Genomic DNA, 26,061 nt, shown 5'->3' with positions numbered 1-26,061 from the left:
AACATAAAGCGTCCTGGTTTATGGGGGAATATATCCATCCATCGGGATTGTCAAACAATCCGCAACACTCACAAAAGGAGGGGAAAAAAAGTAGAAGGAAATTGCTCGTGTGGCACTAGCTGGAGCACAGCATTAATGTTACTTGCCTGACACAAGAGATGTTACAGTTACACCCAAACAAGACCAAGACAGATAAAACACCGGACCCAGATGAAGCTTAATAACTGATTGACCAGTAATATTCTGTGTATAGATCTCACGAGAGCGATACAATTAATTCCCACAACCATATTTCCCTACAGAGAAGATCTATACATGCAGGCTTAAGTAACTTGTGTGCAAATAAAAAAACCATCATCCACGCTCTCATTATTTCCCGTTTTGATTACTGCAACTTTCTCACCGGCCTCCCACCGCACGCCCCGCAGGTCTATACTCAATGTGGCAGCAAGACTCATCTTCCTCTCCCGCCGCTCCTCTCCTGCCTCGCCTTACACTGGCTCCTGTCCCCTACAGAATCCTTTTCAAACTCCTCACCCTTACACCTAACCTTCTCTCCATGCCTGACCTCCTCGCCTCTCATCCCGTCCCACTACTCGCTCCTCTTGCAATTATCTCCTCTGACTCCCCATTGTCCCTCCTGTTTACCCTCCCATTAGAATGTAAGCTCTTAGGAGCAAGGCCCTCTTCCCTCCTGTCTCTACCGTCACTTCTCCAACTCCACTATACTAGCTATGTTTGAAGCTATTGAAGTACTGGTATTTTTGTTCACTGTTCTGTAGTGTATTATCTTGTATGGTCCACTGTTTCCTGTACGGCGCTTAGGGAATTTTGTAGTGCCCTATAAATAAAGAATAATAAAACTACTGTCATCTGAATCTGCGCAATACAATGAGGGCAAGGTGTTGGGGACAGTGGGATATGAATGAATCCTACATTAATATACATATACAAGTATCTATATGTATAAATAATAATTTAAATGGATACATTCTGAAACCCTGCTCCGATGTCTTCTTATGTAAGGACGCCAGAGCCACCAACTAATTAAACTTCTATCTTCATTCATTGCTGGCTGTGAAAGCAGAGAGTCCTCATTATCCATCAGCCAATCACAAGTGTTTTCCCAGTTTTTATAGGATCTGTCCCTGTTTCTCAGCACTGATCAGCTCCCGGTTATATGCAATCCTTATTCTATAGGCTTTATAAGCTTATATTTATGTAAGCGTAATATATATATATATATATATATATATATATATATATATATATATATATTTCTGTATAAACACTTCTATCGCATTCAGTGAACATGACATGATGAGGGTTGTAGTGCTCAGTGGTTAATTGTGTATCATACATAACCTACGGAGAGAGGTCATCTCCATGATGCGGTGTCCCCAGATTTTAAAATGTTGGATTTTTATATACAGACAGCAGCTCCCCTCATTGTGGGAGGACAATTTCTCCCAAACAGTTGGAAAAGGCTGAAAATAAAATATAATGCAGTCGCCACCTTTCAGCGGCTGACAGTGACCTGCTGGGTTTAATTGCCGGGTAACCTGACTCCTAATCACAGTCAGCTCTCCCGATGCCCGCGGAGGCTCCGACTCACAAACAAATAATGCTGCTTTATACATACAAAAGCCATGTCTATGATGTTTAATCCCATAGGCAATATAAAAAACAGTTTTCTTGGTAAAAGCTGTTCTTCCAGCGCTGCCAGTTTCTAGAGCTGGGCGCAGCGACCATTCATTCGTCTTTTAAAGCTTTTTATAGCGATTCTTCTATGTCCTGAGTTTGTGGAACTATTATACAGCCTGTTTGAATAGTCCTTTATTATAGAGAAAAATCGGTCTGTGCTTGTTGACAGAGCATGCTGGGACCTTTAGTTCTACAACACCTAAGCCATAGCTTGACCAGGTAATGGGAGGTGGGCAATCTGAGCGGTGGCATCGGATGCATTAAGTCACCAACAAAAAATTGGCTGTAATTCAAACTAGCAGCTGATTGGTCAGAGTAGATGTCCATCTAATCAGGGGGGTGGGGGGGGTTACCACATACCAGTTTTATTTCTAAAATACTCACTTTCAATAAATGTTAGTTATACATCATAGTAAGAGCAAATACTGAGAATTCCAGCCAGTATACAGGACAAGGGAAGTGGTACTGTGTAATGAGAACAGATAGTGAGAATTATATCCAGCTACACAGAACAATAGAAGTGGTAATATACAGTAAGAGCAGATACTGATTATATCCATCATACAGGACAAGAGACTACATCCAACAGGATGGAGGTTTCATGTTTTCCCTGTGTTACTGAGGGTTTCACACACCAGCATGAGAATTGGTTTCTGACTAACTCGGCCCTGGTTTGTATGTTCTCCCTGTGTTTGCGTGGCTTTCCTCCGGGTGCTCCGGTTTCCTCCCACACTCCAAAAACATACTGGTAGGTTAATTGGTTGCTATCAAAATTGACCCTAGTCTGTCTGTCTGTCTGTCTGTCTGTCTGTTAGGGAATTTAGACTGTAAGCTCCAATGGGGCAGGGACTGATGTGAGTGAGTTCTCTGTACAGCGCTGCGGAATCAGTGGCGCTATATAAATAACTGATGAATAATAAAAAGACAGATATTTACAACCACTTGGAGGACAAAGGAAGTGGTACTGTGCAGCTGTTTGTACACACAGGATAAGAACAGATACTGAGAATTCCATCCAACAGCCATGAAATACTGGGACGGTCCCCGCTGATTAATAAGGGAGCTTGGCATTTATATCCCAGTACGGCTGCTGCTTCCTGATCATTTATAGACGTTTCCTACCCGGCTTCTGTCTCCTGTAAGATTAGGAGAATGAGTCACGGTGTTAATGCAGCTCAGGCCGGAAGGAGATAACATGAACAGAGCGGTGCACGGCATGGAACAGACGTTCGTGTACACAACATACGTGGGCTGGAGGATACACAGACCCCGGGCCTGCCAACACGCACAGAGAATCACACTATGGGGTGTGCACAGCGCAGATGTCCCGAATACGTCTCCGCCTTTATATAACAATGCAAATATTTACTATTATACTCTATATTCAGGTCTGGGATCCTCAATGCGGATATAACAGTAAATCTAGAGATTTATGTCATACTGATACAGCGACCGGTCACCTCAATAAACAAGCTGGATGAATGTACTTTGTTTTTAGAGTTAATTCCTCACTTCATGCATGTAAACACCCGTGGTGTGTCATTAGCATGACCAGAGACTTGCGGATTTTCTTAAAAGGGTTACATCCCCTCCCCTTTTACATTCTCTATAACCTGCCTCAGAAATTGCCGGCATTATTTTAAAGCTCCATCGTGGGTTTACCCCTCATCAAAGTAACGATAATAGAGTCCAGGAGATACATATATTAAACTGCATTTTTTGCAAGTCGCCAATATTTAGTGATTACGTCATGCAAGTTTAATACAGCAGGTCATGAACAGACTTGCTCTGAAGGTCTTATCTGCTGGTATTGGTGCTGCTAAGCTAGGAGGGGCGGAGTCTAAACACGCCTCTGGTCTTCACCAGGGAACCCCGCGTAAGAGGGTTTGGGGTTCGCTGCAGAGACGTGCAGGTCACGGCCCTCCCAGATAGCTACCGGCGAAGTGTAGGTGAACAAGAGTAACCGTGAAGTTCAAAATTCAAACCGTGCGGAGAAAACAGGTACCGAAGGAGCAGGCAGGAGCGGAGGGAGAACGCCAAAGGTCAATACTAGGAAATCAGTAGGAGTACAGAGGGAGATCCAAAAGAGAGGTCAGGCAGAACCGGGTCAGAATCCAAGAAGTCAGGTGGATGCAGGAGACAAACAAAGTGCTGGAGACTAGAGACCTAGATATTCTGGCACCCTAATGGTGCCAGAGCCAGGTTTAAATACACGATAGTGGCCTGGCATTGGTAGACGTGGGATCGGCGGTCAGTATCAGCTGACCGCTGACAGGAGCCCGAACTTCCGGACGAGAACTGGAAGTAGTGTCCCATTGGGCAGAGGAGGCGGTTGTTCCTGGCACCTCTAGTGTGTGCGGGGACGGCGCCTGACACATCCATGTCTTTGAAGGCAAATACCGCGGTTTAATACATTTACTCCCAGGTCTAATTTGAAATGAATTGGTGAGACCCCTTCCCCATTACACTGCAGCAAAGTCCCCAAAATCATGCCCTGTTGTAGGTCAGCCTGGTTGGCGAACAGGATTTCATGGGTTAAGAAATACACTGGATCCAAATGAGGAAATCATCATCTCACACAGCTTCCAGCCAGTGCCCGAACGACCGGCTCACAACGGGTGCGACCACTGTTAGCGCCATATGAGCGCACCGCCGTATTTCTTCACGCTCAGACAGTAGAGAACGTGCAACATCTCCGGTCACTCTACAGGTGAACAGCGGTGACTTGGATTTGTTACACAATGTCAGAGGGAAAACAGTCACAAAGAATTAAGCCGGCCACAATCTGCAATATCGCAGCTACTATCAGGCAATTGTAAATTGGCCATTAACTGGCAGATCAGACGCTTTACAAACATCTCCTGAGAGAGGCGCAATGAAGATACAAAGAGATAACAGGATTGTAGGAGCCAAACATAGAAGACAAGTAGGTGACAGAAGACAACTATGTATCACACCTCTGCTGATAGATAGAACTTTGATACTATGTATACAATATACACAATCAATCTACTACAATGTCTAGTGGTCTAGTCCAAGCTCAGCTGTTTCAGGAAATAGAGAACGCAACACAAATAAACTACATGACAAATATCACCAGCTAGAGGTCTACTGGTCTCTACGTCATGTCGCAAATACCGTTCACACCACCAGCAATGAGATGCAGGGTGCGGGTGACCAAGACGATTTCGGCATCATTATTTATTTGAAACGTGACCCAAGAGCATTGTATCTTGAGTGAGGTGCTGTATACAGAAGTTACACATGTAGACAGATAAGTGAGATCATCCAGTTCAGTCTATGGTGCTGTACGGCAAGGGAGCAGCTCCTGATTCGGTGCCAAATTATAAAAATCAGAACTGCAAACAATCCCAATTGGAAAGTCAGGACAAATAAGTCCACATACCTAACCCACCCAAAATTACGCCCACATCCTCCTCCCAATTTAGATAATGCCATCCTCATTTAGGTTGCCAAAAGGCAGGATTTTTGCAAGGTAAAATAAATCACATTATAGATGCACTGGTTACAACTTAGCATAGCCTCAGAAAACCAAAGTGAGGTATGTAAGCCACTAACTGCTGATCATAGGGACTCTAACCTCATATAGTCCCTGTCTTTATGTGTTGTGCACATTGTGGTGCTATTAAAATTGACCCTAGTCTCTCTCAGTCTGTGTGTATATGTTAGAGAATTTAGACTGTAAGCTCCAAAGGGCCAGGGACTGATGTGAATGAGTTCTCTGTACAGCGCTGCAGAATCAGTGGCGCTATATAAATAGCTGCTACTGGTGATGATTTCTTTAGGAGACTGCACCCCTCATTTACTCAAAATAAATGTCCAATAAGAAAGTAAAGCCAATCCCATATGATTGTATGAACACCCTATACATAGCTATGTTCAGTGATGCACTTGTAACAAGCAGTAGTGGTCGGTGACGAGTTTTCTCCACAAATAGCGCAGATATCAGTTCCATTTTTAGGCTGTGAAGTCATGCAGCTGGTGCTGGATCATTAAGATGTTAAACAATAGACAATTTTTCCCTGAATGTGCATCATATCGGCGTCCTCTCAGTTAAGCTGGGTACACACTACACAGTTTTCATCCAATAATCGGCTAAATCAGCTGACATACGACCTCTCGTTCAAAAGTCGGGTCAGTGTGTGCAGTGACACGATGGTTGAAAGTCTGCCCAAATGGACGATTGTCGCCTCATTTGGTTGGTCGCACCGTTTAATATTTTTGGTACAATCTCGTTTCCGCTGTGTAGTGTATATAAACTTCCGACCGATCCACAACAGCGAGTACGAAATTACAGTCATTGCTCCCGACAACATGGCTGTAAAAAGTCGCTAAAGGGAAATCCGCTCTTCCCTTTATCGTCCTAAACAAGGCTGTGTGTATGCAGTCCATGGACCGAGCGATCGGACCATCGATCGCATGTAAAAATCGATCGGCATAAAAAGTTGGTGGAAAATTCTGTAGTGTGTACCCAGCTTTATCCATCTGTATTCTTATATGTAAACTCCCCTGAGAATTATAAAGTGATAATAATACAGCCAGGTAGACAATGTGCCTAAAAAATTAATGCCATCTACTAATTTTTTGGGGACTTGGTTCCATAGCTGTCAATGAGCGCACGTCTCCCAGGCCTCTTACAAGATCCAGCCGGCTCCTACATCAGATAATTGGCTCCTGTATTCTACATTACTTCCTCCGTCCCTGTAATGACACGTTGACAGGGCTATTTCAGAAGCCTGAGGACATGCAGAGCTGCTCCCATCTACAGAACACAGACTATTATTTAGTGAATAGATAAACTGTATATTGCTCCCTCCATGGGGCCCGTATTCAGACAATGGTTTGTGGAGGGTTTTACTCAATTACATTTTACTGAGAAATGTGTATTTTTTTTTTTTTGACTATGTTGTATAAATTGACAAGGGTCACCCCTCCACCGCATGGTTTTCAATATTATTATTATTACCACCATTTATTTATATAGCGCCACTAATTCCGCAGCGCTGTACAGAGAACTCACTCACATCAGTCCCTGCCCCATTGGAGCTTACAGTCTACAGTCCCTCACACACATACATGATAGGGGGACCCCACCCAGCAGGTTTCCCTACTATAGCGTGACCGCCTACCAGAGCCTCAGCGGAGGGACCCCACGCACATGGTCCCCATTTTTTATTGGGGACCGACCCAGGCTGTCTAGTGCTGGTTACTGATATTTTATTTGTAATTACTTATTTTATTATTTATTGGAACCTCCAAGGACAGTAATGGGAAACGTTCCGACCGGTGGCATATGGACGCATTCCCAAACCCATATGAAAGCGTTCAGCGCATTTCCACCACGCGTATACAGCAGGTGAACCGCATATCACATTGCGCTTGTGGGTTTTGTTTGTTTAAACAATCGCAAGGCCAGTGAGTAAATAGCGAAAGATATGCAATTAAACAATAATTTAAATCAATAAACACAGTTTCGTCTCTTCTACAGACACCATCTGAAGATCTGTCATTAACAGAGCAGCTATCACAGCCAATAACTAACCCCGTCTGTGACAATGGTGGCCGGAGGTTCTAACAACCTGCGTCAGCTTCTTAAAAAACATTTAAAATAAGAAACCGTTTGAATTGTTGGGGGAATAAAATATCTATTGAATAGAGTGCGATTCAGGCTCATTTGTGCTTTGATGCCAGGGCCCCCGAATAGAATGGCACAATGCTAAACATTTATCTCATTTTCACTAGCGTAAGCAGGGAAACTGAATTTGCCCCATAGAGGGTCAGACAGTTTGGACGTTGCTGTGCGATACCAATCAAATAAGACGGAGATGGATTTGTGCTTTGGGCCCCTTTCATTGGCAACAAAAATGTTTCATTGCATGGCAAGAAAGTCCAACGTACGGTGAAAACGGATAGAAGAACGAGCCCTGGCTATCACTATGCATGTATGATTACGTTGACCCCATATACGGAATCCCATGAGATCTAATTTGGCCACGTCTTTGTGCAGCGAGGAACGGATCCATGATGATGTGATTCCTATCGACTTTCTTAAATAAGGCCCCGCCAACTTCTGAAAACAGTGATGTGGGATCAGGGAGGAAGGCAGAACTTTCCAAGATTCGTGACTCTTCCAGAGATTCCGTGAGAGTAGGCAAGTCTGGTATGCCCACCTTGCCTTCCCGATAATGTGTGTAAGATATATGCAAGTATACAAACACATGGGGCTTACTGTACAGTAAAATATTCACACAGAATATTTCTGAAGATTTATGGAGGAGGAAATAACAAAATATAAACCTCGCCGGATTCTTTACAAACAGTTGGTAATGTTTATTTCATAGTTTACGGGATATTTGTCTAAATTTTGAAGCTGCCCAAAATCACCTGAGCGTAGATCAGTTTTCTGTAAAACAGGAAGTGTGCGATTACTCTCTTGCCGAATACATTGGCCAAACCTTTCCCCGTTCACTCAGTTTTTCCAGTTAAACAGCTAACACACCTTTTTCCCCGATAATGTATTCTGCAATTGTTACTTTCACCATTTAAGTTATCTGTGGAACTCTTAAATAAAACATCAGCTACAGAGAACAAAGACTTTCAGAGGAATAGGAAGTCTTCATACCTTGATTCCAAAATATATATTATAGTGGGAGAAAAATAAAGAATATATTAGAATATATTGTTATCTGACAGACCAATTAATTTAAATAGCTGAAAGCTGGAGAGAGATGGGGAAAAGGCAGGAAGACCTGAAGCGTTTCCATCTTCCCGACAACTAGAGAAGGTTCAGGACGCTTCACTGAACTCAGTCCTTTAGAACAGATTTATGACGCGCACCTTTGTTTTTCACCAGCACAGCTAGATGAATGTACCAACGCATTTCACTCCTGGGAGATGCTGCCACAAACTAGGAGAGCGTCAGGTTTCTCCGGCAGAAAAATACGAAGAGGCGCACTGTGCAAAACAGTGTTAACGTCCAGCTTTCTATCGCTTAAAAACTGCCTCTATCGTGGAAATTAACTTCTCCAAATGCTGCTTAATTTATCATCATTTATGGCTCAAAATCCTGAATTTGAGGGGGACATTGGGACGGTCTTTATCATGGGGCAGTTTTGTGTGCTTGAAGCTTAATTTTTCCTTACATTGAGCAAAGTGCACAATGTATTTCTCTACCTAAACGCATCCAAAAAGTACAAAGGACACGACCTAATCTTCACCAGCTCAGAGCTGGAGAAAATATTGTGGGTTTCTTTGTGTGTGGTGGGGTGGGGTGGGGGGGGGGGAGGCACTGTAACCTCCCCTTAAAAATGCCCCCTCTAAACCCCATCTCATTGCAAGGATTTTTACCCCACATGTTAAAATCTTGTTTTTCTCTGCTCCGCAAAAATAAGCCCACCAGAATGCCCCAATCTCCCCCCACATACACGATCCTGCTCTCCAAACCCATTCACTCTGGGGGGGAAGTGAAGGTGCTCATTGCCAATGAGGATTTTCTGCTGCCCCTCGGTCATTCTGTGCACCAGAAACTATCTTCAAAAACTTTATTACAGACGTCCTCCCCTAATATCTGCAAGGTCTTGTTGTAGCAGACCAAGGGACGCACCCCAGGTACATATAATACTGATCTCCCAACATGTTTGATAAAAGCACACTCTTTCGGAATGTCCAGGAGACAGCCCATTGTTGGGTGAGAACTCCCGGAATCCCCAGATAGCGTGCTGCTCTCCAGCAGAGGGCGCTCACCTGCCTGCAATTTTGTCAGGGACGTGCTCCAATCTGCGATCGTGCAATTGGCATAATCATATGTCGTGTCCCGCCCACTTGATAACGCAAATGCTGACCGCAAGTAATAACCCCCTTCTACAGGGGCAAACGCAGGTTTTGTAGAGGAGGGGGGTTTCCACACCACGCCGCCAGTGGGCGTGACCAGCATGCATGGGGGCGTGGCTGTAATTTTAGAAAGTGCTTGGCTGCTCTCCAACTCTTCCTATCCCTATAATATACATAGGCAATGCTATTAGGTGCACGCAGGTCTCCCTGTGTGAAGCGGGGGCAAGGTTCAGCCACCTCAATTATACAGTGCCCCAGGCTTGGAGGGGGGTTTCCAGGCACTAGGAAACCCCCTCGGTTTGCCCATGTTCTACAGGTCCTATACAGTAATACGGCCAGTGCTCAGACTCTTCCAAGTGGGCAAAACACAAACACTCAACCCTCTGAAACGCTTATCTTAATCCTGGCTTTATCTATATCCCTAATGCAACATGGTTAACTGCTGAAGACTGGGCAGGCTGGTTTTAGGATGCTGAAATCTGTAAACAATGTAACGGTGGATGAATGGATGAGTCATCTCACACAGAGCCAAGGCTGCGGGGCGAGGAGGGGGGAAAAGAGGGCGATCTGATGGAAAGATTAGGCTGGTAATCAGTGTGACAGGAGAGAGGAGGATGAGAAGAGAGCAGCACTTCTCGGCTGGGGAAATTACAGCTAAAATGTCATAAAAATCTAAATATAAAAGATTTTATTATACAAAGTAACGCCACTGCACGGAGGAGTCAGCAAACTCACATTTTGGTGTATTAGAGTACAGATGCAGTGACGTACAATGACCATAATCAACAGTTCAGGATTTTTGTTATGATTTGGGGGGGGGGGGGTTGATTGAGTCAGTTGATAGATCTAATCTAGTCCAGTTGTTACGGGTGTATCCAAGTAGGTGGAGGATTTGGGCTCATATACAAGAGAAAAAAGGAACAAGGAAACAAAAACAAAATTAACGTTTCTCGATACTGGGGGTCAAGGTATATTCCCCAGAGCCGAAAGTAATTCAGCCTGTGAAATGAATGACGCGTCACTTCTAACAGTCTACTGTATCTACATCTCAGGAATCCATTCGCTCTGCCCAGCTCAGGGAGTAATGACGTTGCATATACGGATGACCATTTGCAAAGCGAAAAAGTATCGTTCACCACGTGTAACTATTTAGATGTAATTATAAACAACTCATGCATTATTTTTAACATAATGCCAGAATATTGCGCAGTGTGTGACCCTGTTCTAAAATCAAAACCCAATGCAATCAGATTTGATCCAACTGAATAGAAACCTGGAGCAACAAAAAGCTCCATCAACGTGTAGAGTAACCATTACCTGACACCTGAACAATCTGATCTGTGCAATTTGGTCCACCGAGTGTGAAATCAATTCCTCACAGATCCAATTGGTCAGTGATATAACCAAAGACCTTGAAACCCGATGCCAAACTGATACTTACATGTTACAGATGGAATTGAGGAATAGTGCAGACAACATATTTAAAACAATCCAATTGCCTAATTATGTTATTTAGCGAGAAAAGAAAATAATTAAGTTGATACAGCTGCCCTTCATTTAAGCTGGCCACGCCCATGCACGCTGGGCCCCGCCCACGAGGATCGGTGATTATGTCTGCCACATATTAGCAGTCCTGTTTTGGTGCAACACACTCTGCAATAGCAGGAGAATTGCATGTGGCCAACCTTAGTAAATTGCGTTTTAGTAGGTTGGTTACTCCCGACTCTGGATTAATCAACATTTCCTTCACAGGAGAACGTGTATGTTTTGTTTAAAAACAAAATAAAATATGAAAATATCTCCTTTTAAGGTAATCTAATAGCAATAGGAGATATTTTACCGGCTGTTATCATCATCGTTATCCATTATATAGAACATAATCTGAAGCTCTGTTCAATCAAAGAGACGTGCAGCTTACTCTCTAATGTATCACTGTCACACTAGTACACATTTACTCATTGTCCAGTCCTCCCATCGTTTTACACACAGACACAGAAATAACATGCGAGCTCTGTGCAGAAAGCAAAACAATATAATCAAATATGATCAAACAAATGTCAAAAAACTGCTTTAGTGAAAGCTGAAGAACAGAATTGCCGTATTCTGGATAAACGGAGGCTGCGTAATGGATGTTACAGACTTTAATGCATCTCGTCGTTTGATGCCAGATTTGTAGTTACGGCTATTATTAGCCGATGCCAGTGTTGTGATACAAGCGACATGAAAGTGTAGGGATGAAGAGAGGGATCTGAGAGCAGATCAGAGTCCCCTCCAGTCTTATTTGGAGACCTCGGGCTGCATTTCACGCTCACAATTTTATTGTATTCTCATTTTTGATTCCCAACCAGAGAATCGAGGTGATGGAATTCACAGCAGTCGCTCCATAAAATACACACAATTCTCTCCTGTGAGCTTAAATCTCAGGGATTGGGGCTGCCCATACGATGCCCAAATCAGATCTGCACCATTATCCCTACTGCAGAAGTAGGCATCCTTTTGTGTGGAACTACAAGTCTCAGCATTAAGCATGTGTGTTTTCTTCTGTAAAATATTAGGCATTGTCTTGTAACAATGTTACAAGCGCAGTCAAGTTCATTTTAATATTATAATCAATATTTATTTACAAAGGGACAGCATATGCTGCTGCACTATACAAACACAGTCATAAAACAAGACTGAGTATTCCAGACAGAGAGGTAAGAAGGCCCTGCACGCAAGTTTATAATCTATAAAGAAAGAGGAGTTTTATATCCAAGTGTCACATATTATTAGTCCAACCAGATAATGGGAAAAAGTGCTTATTGGGGATATAAGATCCAGGCTCCCAGCATTGTTGGTCAGAGGGTTATTAACTAGCTGTTAATCTATTTATGAACATTTATTTATATATCACTAGCATATTCTTGTAGTGATGCTTAAAACATGAATATTTAGAATACTCAATTTTGGACTATTAATAGCCTGCCTTTCATGACCATCGATTCTTTGATGGGATCCTGTAGGAGAGACTGTATGACACTGTAGCAGCGCTAAAGAAAATTAGAGAGCGGATACACAGGGTTAAATGGTAGCCAGCTCCTGATTGGATGACTTCAGACTTGTTCAATCACTGATTGGACGACTACAGATTTGTCCTATCACTGTTGGGATACATTTTAGCCCTGAGTGTCCGATTCTCTTCCTCGTTGCTGCTACAGGGTCACCCCAAGGGGTATATTTAACAAAGTGTGATGGTGCACTAACGTGCACTTAACATACAATTCATGCCCGGATGTGTCCCCCGCATATTTATTAAAGATGCATCGCAGCAGATATCGTGGATATCTGCTGCTTTGAATTCTGCTTCGTTTTGGGGAGCAGTCACCATTCAATAGTATGGTGACTGCTCCCTTTTGCAATCTAACAAGTTCCGAAAAATAGTTTTTTTCGGGAACTTGTCTTGATAATGTACGCCAGCTGGAGCTGCCGTACATTATCATATATGAGAAATCTCAGTGCTGTCAGCTCTGTTCCGAAGAGCAGAGCTGAACAGCGCATGTGTGGAGGGATCATGTGATCCCTCCCTGTCACTCACAGCTCTCTCTCTCTGCAACGATAGTTTGGAGTGTTGGAAGAAACTGGAGCACCCAGAGGAAAAACCCACGCAAACACGGGGAGAACATACAAACTCCACACAGATAAGGCCATGGTCGGGAATTGAATTCATAACCCCAGCGTTACAAGACAGAATTGCTCTGCAGACAAATCTACCCCATAAAATATAATTGGGGATGACTCACAGAACATCCACTGTAAGGAATAAGATGAAATTTATTCTTATCCCCACTACTCGCATACATTTCCAGAATTTCCTTAATCATGCCCAGGTGAATACAGTTTCCTTGGCTGCAAATTATCTGATATGTTCTCCTACAGAGACAGGCTGCTGAATGCACCTGAAGACGGGTCTATAACAAATGCTCAATAAAGTGATTTATGAAATTATACCGAGCAAGTTAAATGGCGAATTATTGGTCCATTCCCCCAGTGCCGGCTACTGACCTGCACCAGTTGGTCCTCCTGGATACAGAAGCAGGGACATATTGGAGCCGTAAGTTTAACTCAATGCAAATTGTACAGTCATAAATTGGGCAACAGCCAAGATAATTTAGCCAGAGGGTTACTGTGGCCTTGTCAGGTATTGTTACCTGGCGTTACTCAGCGTACTCCACACCAAATACTCACAGTACATTTCGATTTTCAATGGCGAGTTATAGCCAGGAACCAATGTAAGTGTTTAAATAATGCACTACTGCCCCTAGTACTCCCAAATGCGGCTTCCCTTTTTCTATGGACCTTCTGCTCCAAAAAAAATAAATCTCTCTTTTGGATTCAGAAAAGCCACAGGTCCACATCCAAATATTCTGTGCTGTTTTGTTGCAATTAGCAACACACTGCTGTCCCTGCACCTCTTTGTGTTTAATGCATGCTGCGATGTCCAAGACGACTGCTCCCCCAGACTGATCTATGACATCATACCTGTAACATATTTTTTGCAAACAATATGGGAAGAAGGTTTATCGTCTTTTAAATGCACAATTCCTGCACCATTTAAAAGCAGAAGAAAAGAGCAGCGACTTCTTCGTCTACCAGGTGCTTGTTCTGCGACAAACACTTTATCTCCAGTGTCGTCAAACTGCCCGTGACAATAAAACGTGCTAAATTTATATTATTGTACCCATCTAGATCTTAGGGTAACAATTAAATTCTTGGTGGGGATTTTGGCCAGGGACTGGCTGGCCAAATTTTAGCCCAGGGGGTGAGACTCGGGTCCGCAGCCTATTAGAAGCATTTAAAGGGGGGAAAAATGCAGGTAGCCCATCGACTCAGCCCAAGGTAGCCCAATATGTGACCGGCCCAGGTAAGGGGAGCATGTGTCCCCCTGCATCCCAGTCACCCCCTCCCCCTAATTGCGGCTGTGTGTATTAAAGTTGTCCATCAACAGTGCATCTACTTACACTAACCTCAATACCCCTAATCAGAAATAGATATTTTTAATTTCAGTTTTGTCTTTAACTATAAATCAGATTGTTTTATTTTGAAAGACCTGGAGGCTGAACTCAAGACCCTCCTTTGAATCAAACAATTAGGAGAGATAACAGGATTTAAGATGATCCCTATATTCTCTAGAGTCTAGAGAGTAAACCTACGTTGAATACTAGTATGTTTTCCAAAACGCTGAGGTTATGTATTTTCATTTGAATAGAGGTATTATTTCTGATTGGGGGGAGGAGGGGGGAGGGGGGGGATAGTCTTTATAAAAATCATGTTATATCTGGATATTTCACAGTGCAATGCTAGGTTACATTGGAACAATGCTGAATACAAACTTCTCTCCCTCTAATGCAGACAGGGAAATCACTGCCCTACTCAGAAAACGGCTACAAAATACTCAGACAATTCGGATTAAAAGACATTAAAATGGGGATTAACATTTTGCATTCTCAAAAGGACATTAGTACATAAACCCTGCAGTCCTTGTTCCTCTGCGATTGGCTGTAATCCTAACAATTCCCCCCCCCCCCCCAGAGAGGAAACAAAATGTTATCTGGTTTGTAAGGAAATGTAATGCAGCACAAATAGGTCAAGTTAGCTCACGCCACAATGGAAGCAGGAATATAATCATCTCCCAGGGAATCCTGGGGTCCTAAGGGTTAATGCAAAATACATAATAAGCACAGAGGGGGGGGGGGAAGGTAAATAAATAGTCCAAGAATTGCTGTAGAGTTCACACTACTAAAAACAACAAATAACAAAAACACTTTCCAAGCCAATATATACAAAATAATCCATGTGAGATCAAAGAAATATGGTGTAACTGGCAATAAACCTTCATTAATTACCATATAATAAATAAGAAGTTGATCTGCAGCCCTAAAGTGGACATTTAAATAGTCTACAAAGATAATGTTTTGCAAGTGCGTGAATAAAAACGAATGTGTTTAATGATTGTACATACAATGATGCTCCCATAGTATGGGGACAGCAGCCTGAAATACAACAAACTGATAAAAAAGTCACTCCAGAATGCACAAAGAGAAAAACTGGTTTACATAAACAATTGTGGTTACACCGCCTCAGGCTGACACAATCTCCAATCTACTCAAAGCACAATGAAAAAGTCACAATCCCATTAGAAAGTAGGATAAGTGGATTGAAACCACCCTTCACACAAACAGTTAATGCACACTGCCTGCAAGTAATAATGAGCATGGAGGACAAGTGCTTATTACAGACTAGTCTGGTTATATATTATCTGCTTCCCTGATTATTAGCAGATGCAGCACACACCCACCTGAAAAGTGAAATGTCACCTTGACACAGTCATCCTAAAAGCTGCAAGTTGCTACATAATTGTCTATTGTAATAATCTAAGAACACAGATATCCAGCATGATACATGTCACAGGGTAGAAAGGAGCAGCTGGCATCTTACCTCGCTAAGAAAAAAAACAGAGTAGGATGATTCACTGCAAACACTGTGGCTGGGGCAGGGTTAACAGATAGATATATATATATATATATATATATATATATATTATTTTTTTTTATTATTTTTTTTGCATGAACCTATGAATTAACCCCTAGGGTAGTTGGGAAAATAAAGCTATGGGGTATTACCAGAGCCAGGTGGGTATCAGCAGGGATTCTCACCTGACAGGAAGTCTGGTGACAGGTAAATGAATAATAAGTGAATGTAGAGTCCATTGATGTATATGCTGAGAATGCACAGTGCATGCAGTAACTTAATGTAAAGCAGTTTGACACTTCCTGATAACGAAGAAGCAATAATATGTTGTAAGACGACTATTGCAAACTGCAATCCCCAAAGTGCCTACATATGTATACATATAATGCTACAGCTACAGGTCTATAAGTGCCAATCCTGCACCCTATATCAATGCATTATACCAGTAATAAGATGCCAGCTCCGGGTCAGGTGCCCAGACGTGCCTGCTTGGCATTTCCATATGAATCATAGGCAATGTAAACAGCACAGACATCACAAACAGCTGTTAGGTCCCTTCTGTACTTCTCCTGCTCCAACAAGAAGGGACTCCTATGCAAAATAGCGCCCCCCACTGATAGGGACCATCTTACCTGCTCCTCACTGTCTCTGGTACATCCCTCTGCCCATGTCAGGGACCCTGCGCTGCAGACAGTCACCCAACTCCAGCCAGCCACTAACTGCCTGCTCTGGGCACTCTCTTACACACATAAGCAGCACGGCGCATGCGCACACCTGCTCTACACACGCAGCCCAGCAACTGAGGCCGCCGGCGGCCATCTTTCTACACTCACTTTGTGCGTATGTTCTAAAACGCAAAGGCTGCCGGTAGATGTAGTCTTTAGGAATTGTCTATTGGTAAAGCATTTAGATGGCTCTTGGTGACCTTTGCGGGTCTTGTGCCGCTGCTGTTTCATATATCTGTTACTTATTTGGAGGAAAAGGGTAAAGAAAATACAATAAACGTAATAATGAGTGAAATGCAACCAGAATAGGGAGATAAATATCCTTGTGATTCTTGTAGGGATTCTCATCATCATCATTTGTTTATATAGCGCCAGCAAATTCCGTAGCGCTTTACAATTGGGGGCAAACACAGTAATAAACAATACTGGGTAATACAGACAGAGAGGTAAGAGCATAGTTGCCTACTCTCTCAGAATGTCCGTGAGACTAATGAATTTCTGGGACTCCCTCCGGCAATTCTTCCACATCCCGGCCAGTTCAGTAAATTAAATGGAAGGGGTGATGCTTAGTGACACGGTGACGCATCATCGTGACCCCGTCCCTGTCTTTATTGGTCAAAAATAGTGATGACCATTTCGGGATGCGGAGCTCGGAGAATTGCATCATTAGCCCAGGGCCGGATTTACCACTAGGCAACCTAGGCAATTGCCTAGGGCCCAGTGGTCCCCAGAGGGCCCTCCCAGGGCCGGCAGTGAGACCACCCTTTAAAAATGGACTGCTACTTATGGGCCAGTGCTATATGCTTGCCCCCTACCTCGGGCTAAAGTCTGCCAGCCAGCCCCTGAATAGGGGTATATATTATGTATATTATATATTATATTATATATTATATTAAAACTATAGTGCTATGGATTTTTTCAGGGAGGGGGCCCCAAACCAGTATCTTGCCTAGGGCCCCATGAGGTCTAAATCCGGCTCTGCATTAGCCCCACCCTAAATGGTCATCGCCAACCCACCTGCCCCCGGTAAACAAGTTTTCTATGTTGGCAAGTATGGGTAAGAGGGCCCTGCTCGCCAGCTTACAAGCTATGGGACAATGGGAGTCGGATTCATGAGGTTACATCTACATACTGCATATTGGGCAAGCCAGATTGCAAACGTAAAAAGTTATTTGTATGCTATGTGATCCAGTCACACAGCAATGTTGCTCAGAGGGTCATAGGGTTGTTTTGTGTGAATTGTGTAAAGGGTGGTAACAGGGTAGCCTAGTGTTGCTAAAACGGTGGTTGAGGAATATAATAAGCTTGCCTTAAGAGGTGGGTTTTCAGAAAATCTGGAAGGTTTGAAGACCAGAGGAAAGTTTTACTGTGCGAGGGAAGGAAATATATTGCAAAATATATTGTAGGGCCTTGAGTCTGTTTAGGGGAAGACCAGTAAGGAGGGAATTACAATAGTCAATTTAAGATTAATTAAATGTGTTGGATGTTAGTTATTTTTAGAATATTTTAGGGAACAATTTAGAGTTCCATGTATGTATGTATGTATGTATGTATGTATGTATGTATGTTTGTGCGACAATACAATGCATTTTGGTGCAAAATTGATGCACAACCTGCACCTGTATTTAGAGTTCCATGTATGTTGCACATTCTGCCCTTGCACTTAGATTAGGGGTATTAATGTGCAAGTTAGTACAGTAAGGGGGTCCGGAAGTTTAACAACACTTTAACATGCATCTTGAAGTACATTATCTACAAAACATACATGTTACCCCTGCATATACCGGGGGCATGTGTTTGGAGTTGATGATTATGTACGGAATATATTTGCTGCAGGCGCATCTATACGCTACATCTAAGGTCGATCGTGTTTCTAGATGCGTGCAGGGCCGTATTATCAATAGTCCTGATGGGGCTGCAGATCCAGGCCTCTCCATAGATATAGACCCATGCCAGCCAGGAGGAAAAAAATTTTTTTGTTTGTGAGGGCACCTGGTGCTGGGAGGGGGAGGTTCAGAGTGATGAGCGGTGCGAGGTGGTGACGTGGACCGCTGGTGGCTTTCCTGGTTGCCAGGAGGCGGTCTCATAATTGGAGAGCAACAGGCAGCCAATCGCGCGGCAGGGGGGATGGGGGCTGCGCCTACAGAGGCCGTGTGTGACTCATGCTGTTCAAACTTCCCTCCAGCCCCAGACAGAGGTCAGCGCTCAACACAAGAGGTAGGAACAATTTATTTTTAACAAGGAATATGTGACCATATAACATACATGTGTGAGTGGTCCGTGTGTATTAGTATATGGATCCGTTCCGTTTCTTATAACAAAATTGCCAACTTTTTCAATGGAGATTATACCCTGGTGCCACTGACAGGTAACTGTGTTTGACTATTTGTACTTTGAAGTCTGCTCAGATGTATGAACACTTGAAGAAAGAATAGTTATATATAATAAATGTTATACCTTCCTCTTTAGCCATTTGAGGTGTTAGAAGGTATGAAATTTACCAGCAGCTGATAATCACGTTCTCACACATTAACTGCACAGTTTGCATGAATAAAAATCATATTTGCACTCTGTATTGTGTGGCGATCACCAGAGGGCTGTGTATTGTGTGGCGGTCACAAGAGTGCTGTGTGTTGTGTGGCGGTCACAAGAGTGCTGTGTGTTGTGTGGCGGTCACAAGGGTGCTGTGTATTGTGTGGCGGTCACAAGAGTGCTGTGTGTTGTGTGGCGGTCACAAGGGTGCTGTGTATTGTGTGGCGGTCACAAGGGTGCTGTGTGGTCTTCTGCTGCTGTAGCACATTCACTTTCAGATTGGATGTGTTGGCAGTTCAGAGATGCTCTTCTGTAGACCACCCATGGTTAATTGAGTTACTGTCGCCTTCCTAACAGCTTGAACCAGGCTGACCATTCTCTTCTGACGTCTCTCATTAACAAGGTGTTTCCACCCACAGAACTGCCGCTCTGGTTTTGAGCACCATTCTCTGTAAACTCTGGAGACTGTTGTGTAAAAATCCCAAGAGATCAGCAGTTTCTGAGGTACTGAAACAACCCGTCCGGCACCAACAATCATTCCACAGTAAGAGTCACTGAGATCACATTTCTCCTCCATTCTGGTGTTTGGTCTGATGTTTGCATGCTTTTATGCATTGAGTTTCTGCCACATGATTGGCTGATTAGATATTTACATTAACTAGCAGGTGCTCAAGTACCTAATAAAGTGGAGAGTGAATGTTTATATATTAGGATCAATATAGATACATACAGTAGTTTTATTTTTATTTATTTTTTTGTTACGTTTTCAGCACCCTGTACTGTTAAAAAAATGAAAATTAGCATTTGTTATGTATGTTTCTGTTAAAGCACTTTATAAATAAAATTAATCAACCATTGTTTGTATTTTTGTCTTCAATGGTCAATAAAATAGTCCTGATTTTAGGGACTATCCCGATCAGACAGGAGCTTGTCCCGGCATGAGGGACAGCTGGGACGTATTTCCACTCATCACGTTACATACATGATGTGTGACCCAGTTAGTGGTGCTCTCTTTATATAAGGGAGGATGGGAGGGAGATGTAGGTGGTTGGAGGGAAGTGCAAGCTATGCCCTCCATGGAGCTGGCCACGCCCACACATCACTGGCCACACCCACACACAGCAGACCACACCCACACATCACTGGCCACACCCACACACAGCTGACCACACCCACACATCACTGGCCACACCTCCGGTGGGACGGCACTTCTCACAATAGGAACTTTATAACTTTCAGCCCCAGGCCCATGTGGCCCTTAATCTGGCCCTGCCTCTGTTGATGAATACGGGTCTAGGTCCACTCTGCTCTGACAGACAATACACTGCAGGATACGTCCAACACATATGTGGAATATAAAGTCACGCACAGAAAAAAAAATCAATGTCACCTGTTATAGTTATTAATGACAGAACATAACAAAAAAATAAAAATGCATTTTCTGTAGGTGCTCCTGATTACAGACACATGTCCTAGCTGTATACACAGCCGTCCTCACTAGTAATCAGCACTTACACCTGACCTGTAGCTGGTGATACAGACACATTCTAGCTGTATACACAGCCGTCCTCACTAGTAATCAGCACTTACACCTGCCCTGTAGCTGCTGATACAGACACATGTTCTAGCTGTACACACAGCCGTCATCACTAGTAATCAGCACTTACACCTGCCCTGTAGCTGGTGATACAGACACATGTTCTAGCTGTATACACAGCCGTCCTCACTAGTAATCGGCACTTACACCTGACCTGTAGCTGATGTAAGTGATACAACTGAAAAACACGCACATTTAAGATGCCCAAAGTTTGAATCTGGCACTGCTGTGTGCGCTGGAGCTTGGCGCCCCCTTACTGTACACTGACTATGTGCATACGCCCATTTTCTTCCCTGATCCGCCCCTGAATTGTAGTCTGTACTAAGGGTCCCTTGCGCTTGAAGATGAATTGGACGTTGCTGCACTCTCTGGCGTATGGTTTGTTTCTAGGCATGCGCACACACGATTTAGCGCAAAATTTGGTTTTTATGTAATGATAATGAATCAGACCCTTTGTGTCTGTCTTATAGAGTAATATCTGACATCCATCACACAGTAAGGTATTTTCAGGTTTGTATCTAACTTAGTTATAACCTCATTGTACCTAACTTAAATACTTGTCTCTCTCACTAACTGCCCCAAGTGTGAGGAGGCCCCAAAGGTCTCTATAACCACTACCACAAACTGCCCCCAGCCGCGATCTGTCTGTTGGAGAGGTGATCCCAGCAATATCATCATCATCACTCCACATATCACTGGTCACCTTCCCCGTCCTATAGTCCTTGACATGTACAAACCCCATCACAGAGCAGAATGATTTGACACCATTGTTTCACAGCTGTAAAGGTACCGATGTAGAAAAATAAGATAATCAGATACCAAAGGCTTCTGCAGTCAGAGAAATAGAGGACTCCAGTTGTGGCTGGACTCTCTGCACTGATGGTCAAACTGAGGGTTATTGAGTTTGCTGGGACTTGTAGTTCAGGATCATGGCCCAATCCTGATACAAAGTTACTGATTGAAGACAGTGAGAAAAGTCTCTAGCTTTGCTTGAAGCATTGGATAGCTCAGCAGGTTAGTAACCAAATTAGATACTTGCAGTGCTAGAGATCTCTCTGTTTTGAATCCCCTGTCTGGTTTCATTTTAGTAAATTGAATGTTGCGACAGGCTTGATGAAGTCCATGAGAAAAGTCTCAACAAATGTTCTAGTTTGGTGGCTCAGTAGACAGAAGGCCTGATTATTGTTTATATGGATTCCTGTGTTTGAATCCCGTCCAGGTAACATTTACAGCTTCTTTGATTTTGGTCTAGGTGTCTTGATTACGTTGATAAAAGACCCACTACTGCTCTCTAACCTTGTACTGGCTTGGGTGGCTCAGTTGGTTGGTAGCCAGTTTGCTGACTGTGATGGTGGAGGTCCTGGTTTGAATCCCCAGACAGGTAACATTTATAGCTTCTATGATTTTGCTCCAGGCCCCATGATGATGATGATAAAAGACCCACTGCTACACTCTATCATGTAATGGCTTGTATGGCTCAGTAGATAGAAGAGCTGTTTATGGTGTATATGGATCCCTGTGTTTGAATCCCCAGCCAGGTAACATTTATAGCTTCTTTGATTTTGGTCTAGTCCCATTGATGACATTGATAAAAGACCCACTGATGCTCTCTATCATATACTGGCTTGGATGGCTCAGGTGATTAGTAGCCAGGTTGCTGACTGTGATGTTGGAAGGTCCTAGTTTGAATCCCCAGACAGGCTTGATGGTCTCTCTGTCATCATCCTACTCAGTGGGTGTTCTCCTTGTAAGTGATGTGTTGTTAAATAAACATAGCTGTGGGGTTCTAAAAAAATTAAAAGCCATTTTATGAAAATACTACACTATTCCTACATTATTAACTTTCCACTACTCTTCTCTCACTAGACTACACTTTTCTCAATATTGATGGGAACTCTTCTGTCCAATGAGCACTTTACTACTTGCCCACTAACTTATATGACTAAAGACTATCTTTCACTAAGTCTCCTCAATGTCATGAGTCAGACAAGTCCACAAGACAAAGACAAAGACATATATATATTGACATTATACATTATACATATTGACATTATACATATTGACATTATACATATTGACATTACCTAGATGTTACTCATCTGAGCCAACATCATCAATTATATAACACCACAGCACTGCACAGACAACACACATCAGTTCCTAACATGCACACACAAGGCCCTGTTCAGGAACTGAACTCATGGCCCCAGCACCGCGGGGCAGATGTGCTAACCACTTAGCCACCACGCTGCCCACATATGGTGTAAGAAAATACGGAAACTTATCTCAATGTCTTCAACAAGTCAGGTGTAAAATCCAAGGTACAAAAGCTACAGCTGTTTGTGGATTTGAACTAAGACTTCAACCATCTCTACAAGCAGAGACTGAGGGTACTAGTCCTCTGGGCCAGCTTGAGCTTTTGTTAGAGGCTTTTCCTCAGTGTCATAATTCATCCTGGTGCATCAGACAAGGTAGTTAAAAGAAGTCTGTCTTGGGGTTCAAACCAGAGACTCCAGCATTAGTTGTGATCAGAGAATGTGGACACTACAGACTCTACAGAGCCAACTAGTTTGGTAAGTATAAGAGGGTGATTATGCTCAATGTCATCAACCAGCCTGGAGCAACATCCAAGGTACTAACAGAATATTGTCTGGGGGAACATAAACCAGGACATCTCTGCGAGTAGAGCACATGGGTACTAGTCCAGGGACCCAGTACAGTATATTTAGGAGGTAAGACTTTTCTAAATGTCACCAAGCATGTGCAATATCCTAAGTACTAAAATAATATCTGTCTGCAGATTCAAACCTAGGACTCTACCATCACTGGTGGTAGCTTGTTGGGGCAGCTCATGTACTTTTCTCAATGTCACAAACCAGCCTGATGCAGCATTCATGGTAGTAAGAGAGAACACATCTAGGGATTCAAGTAACAAGCTCCATCATCACAGCCAGATGAGTACCTGGCTTCTAGACATCTCCATCACAGCCAGATGAGTACTGGGCTTCTAGACATCTCCATCACAGCCAGATGAGTACTGGGCTTCTAGACATCTCCATCACAGCCAAATGAGTACTGGGCTTCTAGACATCTCCATCACAGCCAAATGAGTACTGGGCTTCTAGACATCTCTAACACAGCCAGATGAGTACTGGGCTTCTACACGACTAAGCCAGTTTTTGTCATCAATGTTTCTGGATATTTTTCTCAATGTTATCAACCAGCCTGGTGCAACATTCAAATTCCTGAAAATGAAACCTGCCTCAGGACTCAAACCAAGAACTCTTCTACTGCTGTCAGTAGAGCACCGAGCTACTAGTCCACAGAACCAGCTTGTTTGTTATGGTAGTACAGAGACTGTTCTCAATGCCATTCTCAGCTAGTAGCTCTCCAATCCCCAGCAGAGATATGACTGTCTCAGGCACAGTTCACTGAGTTGAATATGGAGAACAAAGGTGCCCCAATTATACAGGACCAGCTCGAACAACAAGAGCCAAATTCAACACCTTGAACTCTTTGTCATGTTGCTCAAACAGTTAGTCAACAATTGTTGCAGTGGGGCTGGATGCATTATTCTGCTGAAAGAGGCCACTGTCATCAGGGAATACCGCTGCCATGAAGGGGTGTACTTGGTCTGCAACAATGTTCAGGTAGGTGGTACGTGTCACAGTAACGTCTACATGAATGCCAGGACCCCAGGGTCTCCCAGCAGTACATTGCCCAGAGCATCACACTGCCTCCGCCGGCTGCCTTCTTCCCATAGTACATCCTGGTGCCATCTCTTCCTCAAATAAACGATGTACACGAACTGGGCCGTCCACATGATGTAAAAGAAAACGTGATTCATCAGACCAGGCCGCCTTCTTCCATTGCTCCATGATCCAGTTCTGGCGCTCATGTGCCCATTGTAGGCGCTTTCAGTGGTGGACAGGGGTCAGTCTGACCGGTCTGCAGCTATAGGGCCCCATACACAGAAGCTGCGATGCTCTGCGTGTTCTGACACCTCTCTATCATAAGCAAAAGCACCTTGGCGTGGTGGGTGGCTTCAACATACATTTGCAAATGTGTGCAACTGAGACTTTTGCATTTTTATCTACAGTAGAAATAGCAGATCTGTTGCTGGCTATAGCAGTGTGCTGGGGGAATTTGTCTGTGTTTTTTCCTTTTAGGATAACCCCACCCTTTCATGCACCTGTTATAGCCTATAAATTGATTTGAGCAACTACCAGTTTTTATTTTTATTTACCTCTCTATCATAGCCAGCAATAACTTTTCAGCACTAAAGTGTTTCTCCTTTATTTTTTGTTGTTTTTTTTTAAAACTGGAGGAGGGAAGAAGGGGAAGGTTTGGGGAGAGTGGGTTCAGATACAGTATGGAGACAACATTTCTAATATTCTAACAAAAATAATTTATAGTAGATAATGGCAGGGCTGTAAAACAACAGGGAATATGTGAGTATATAACATACATGTGTGAATGGACCGTCGTGTGTATTAGTATAGGGATCCGTTCCTTTTCTTACATCAAAATTACCAACTTTCTCAATGGAGATTATACCCTGGTGCCACTGACAGGTAACTGTGTTTGACTATTTGTATTTTGAAGTCTGCTCAGATGTATGAACATTTGAAGAAAGAATAGTTATATATAACAAATGGTATCCTTTCCCTTTGGTCATTTGAGGTGTTAGAAGGTATGAAAAGGACCAACAGCTGATAATCACGTTCTCACACATTAACTGCACAGTTTGTATAAATAAAAATCATATTTTGCTCTCTGTATAAGGTGGAGGTCTCATGGCTGCCCTATGTATTGTGTGACGGGGACAAGATTGCTCTCTGTATTGTGTGGCGGTGACAAGGATGCTGTGTATTGTGTGGCGGTCACAAGGGTGCTGTGTATCGTGTGTCTCCCGGATTCCGGGTAGCTGTACTGGACTCCCGGGAGAGTAGGGCAGCCTCCCGCATCTGCCCACTTCCTAGTGAAGTGAGCAAAATTAGATCCAAAACTCCACGATTCTCAGGGAATTGCTGCATTTGGCCCCACGGCAGCTGTAAAATAACGCAGTTGCGTAATTATGTGACGGGGTGGGACCAAAATGGTGTGATTTGCATAGCCCCACCCCCATAATGCCCACCTCCCCTA

General features: G+C 43.3%; 1 protein-coding gene across 3 annotated transcripts in view; it reads right to left on the bottom strand.

The window, feature by feature from the left end:
- The window catches only part of KIAA0513 (KIAA0513 ortholog), a 41,706-nt gene extending 24,882 nt beyond the window's left edge, over positions 1–16,824 (bottom strand). For all 3 annotated transcript variants that reach the window (XM_075189327.1, XM_075189326.1, XM_075189328.1), the window contains exon 1: positions 16,695–16,824. The gene's annotated coding sequence lies outside the window, so the exon portion shown is untranslated. The remainder of the gene's footprint in view (positions 1–16,694) is intronic.
- Positions 16,825–26,061: the final 9,237 nt, after the last annotated feature.

Source organism: Mixophyes fleayi, chromosome 10 (assembly GCF_038048845.1).
Source record: "Mixophyes fleayi isolate aMixFle1 chromosome 10, aMixFle1.hap1, whole genome shotgun sequence".
NCBI classification, from domain to species: domain Eukaryota; kingdom Metazoa; phylum Chordata; class Amphibia; order Anura; family Limnodynastidae; genus Mixophyes; species Mixophyes fleayi.
Note: the sequence above shows the minus strand (reverse complement) of the source record. Positions and strands in the feature narration are given on the sequence as shown.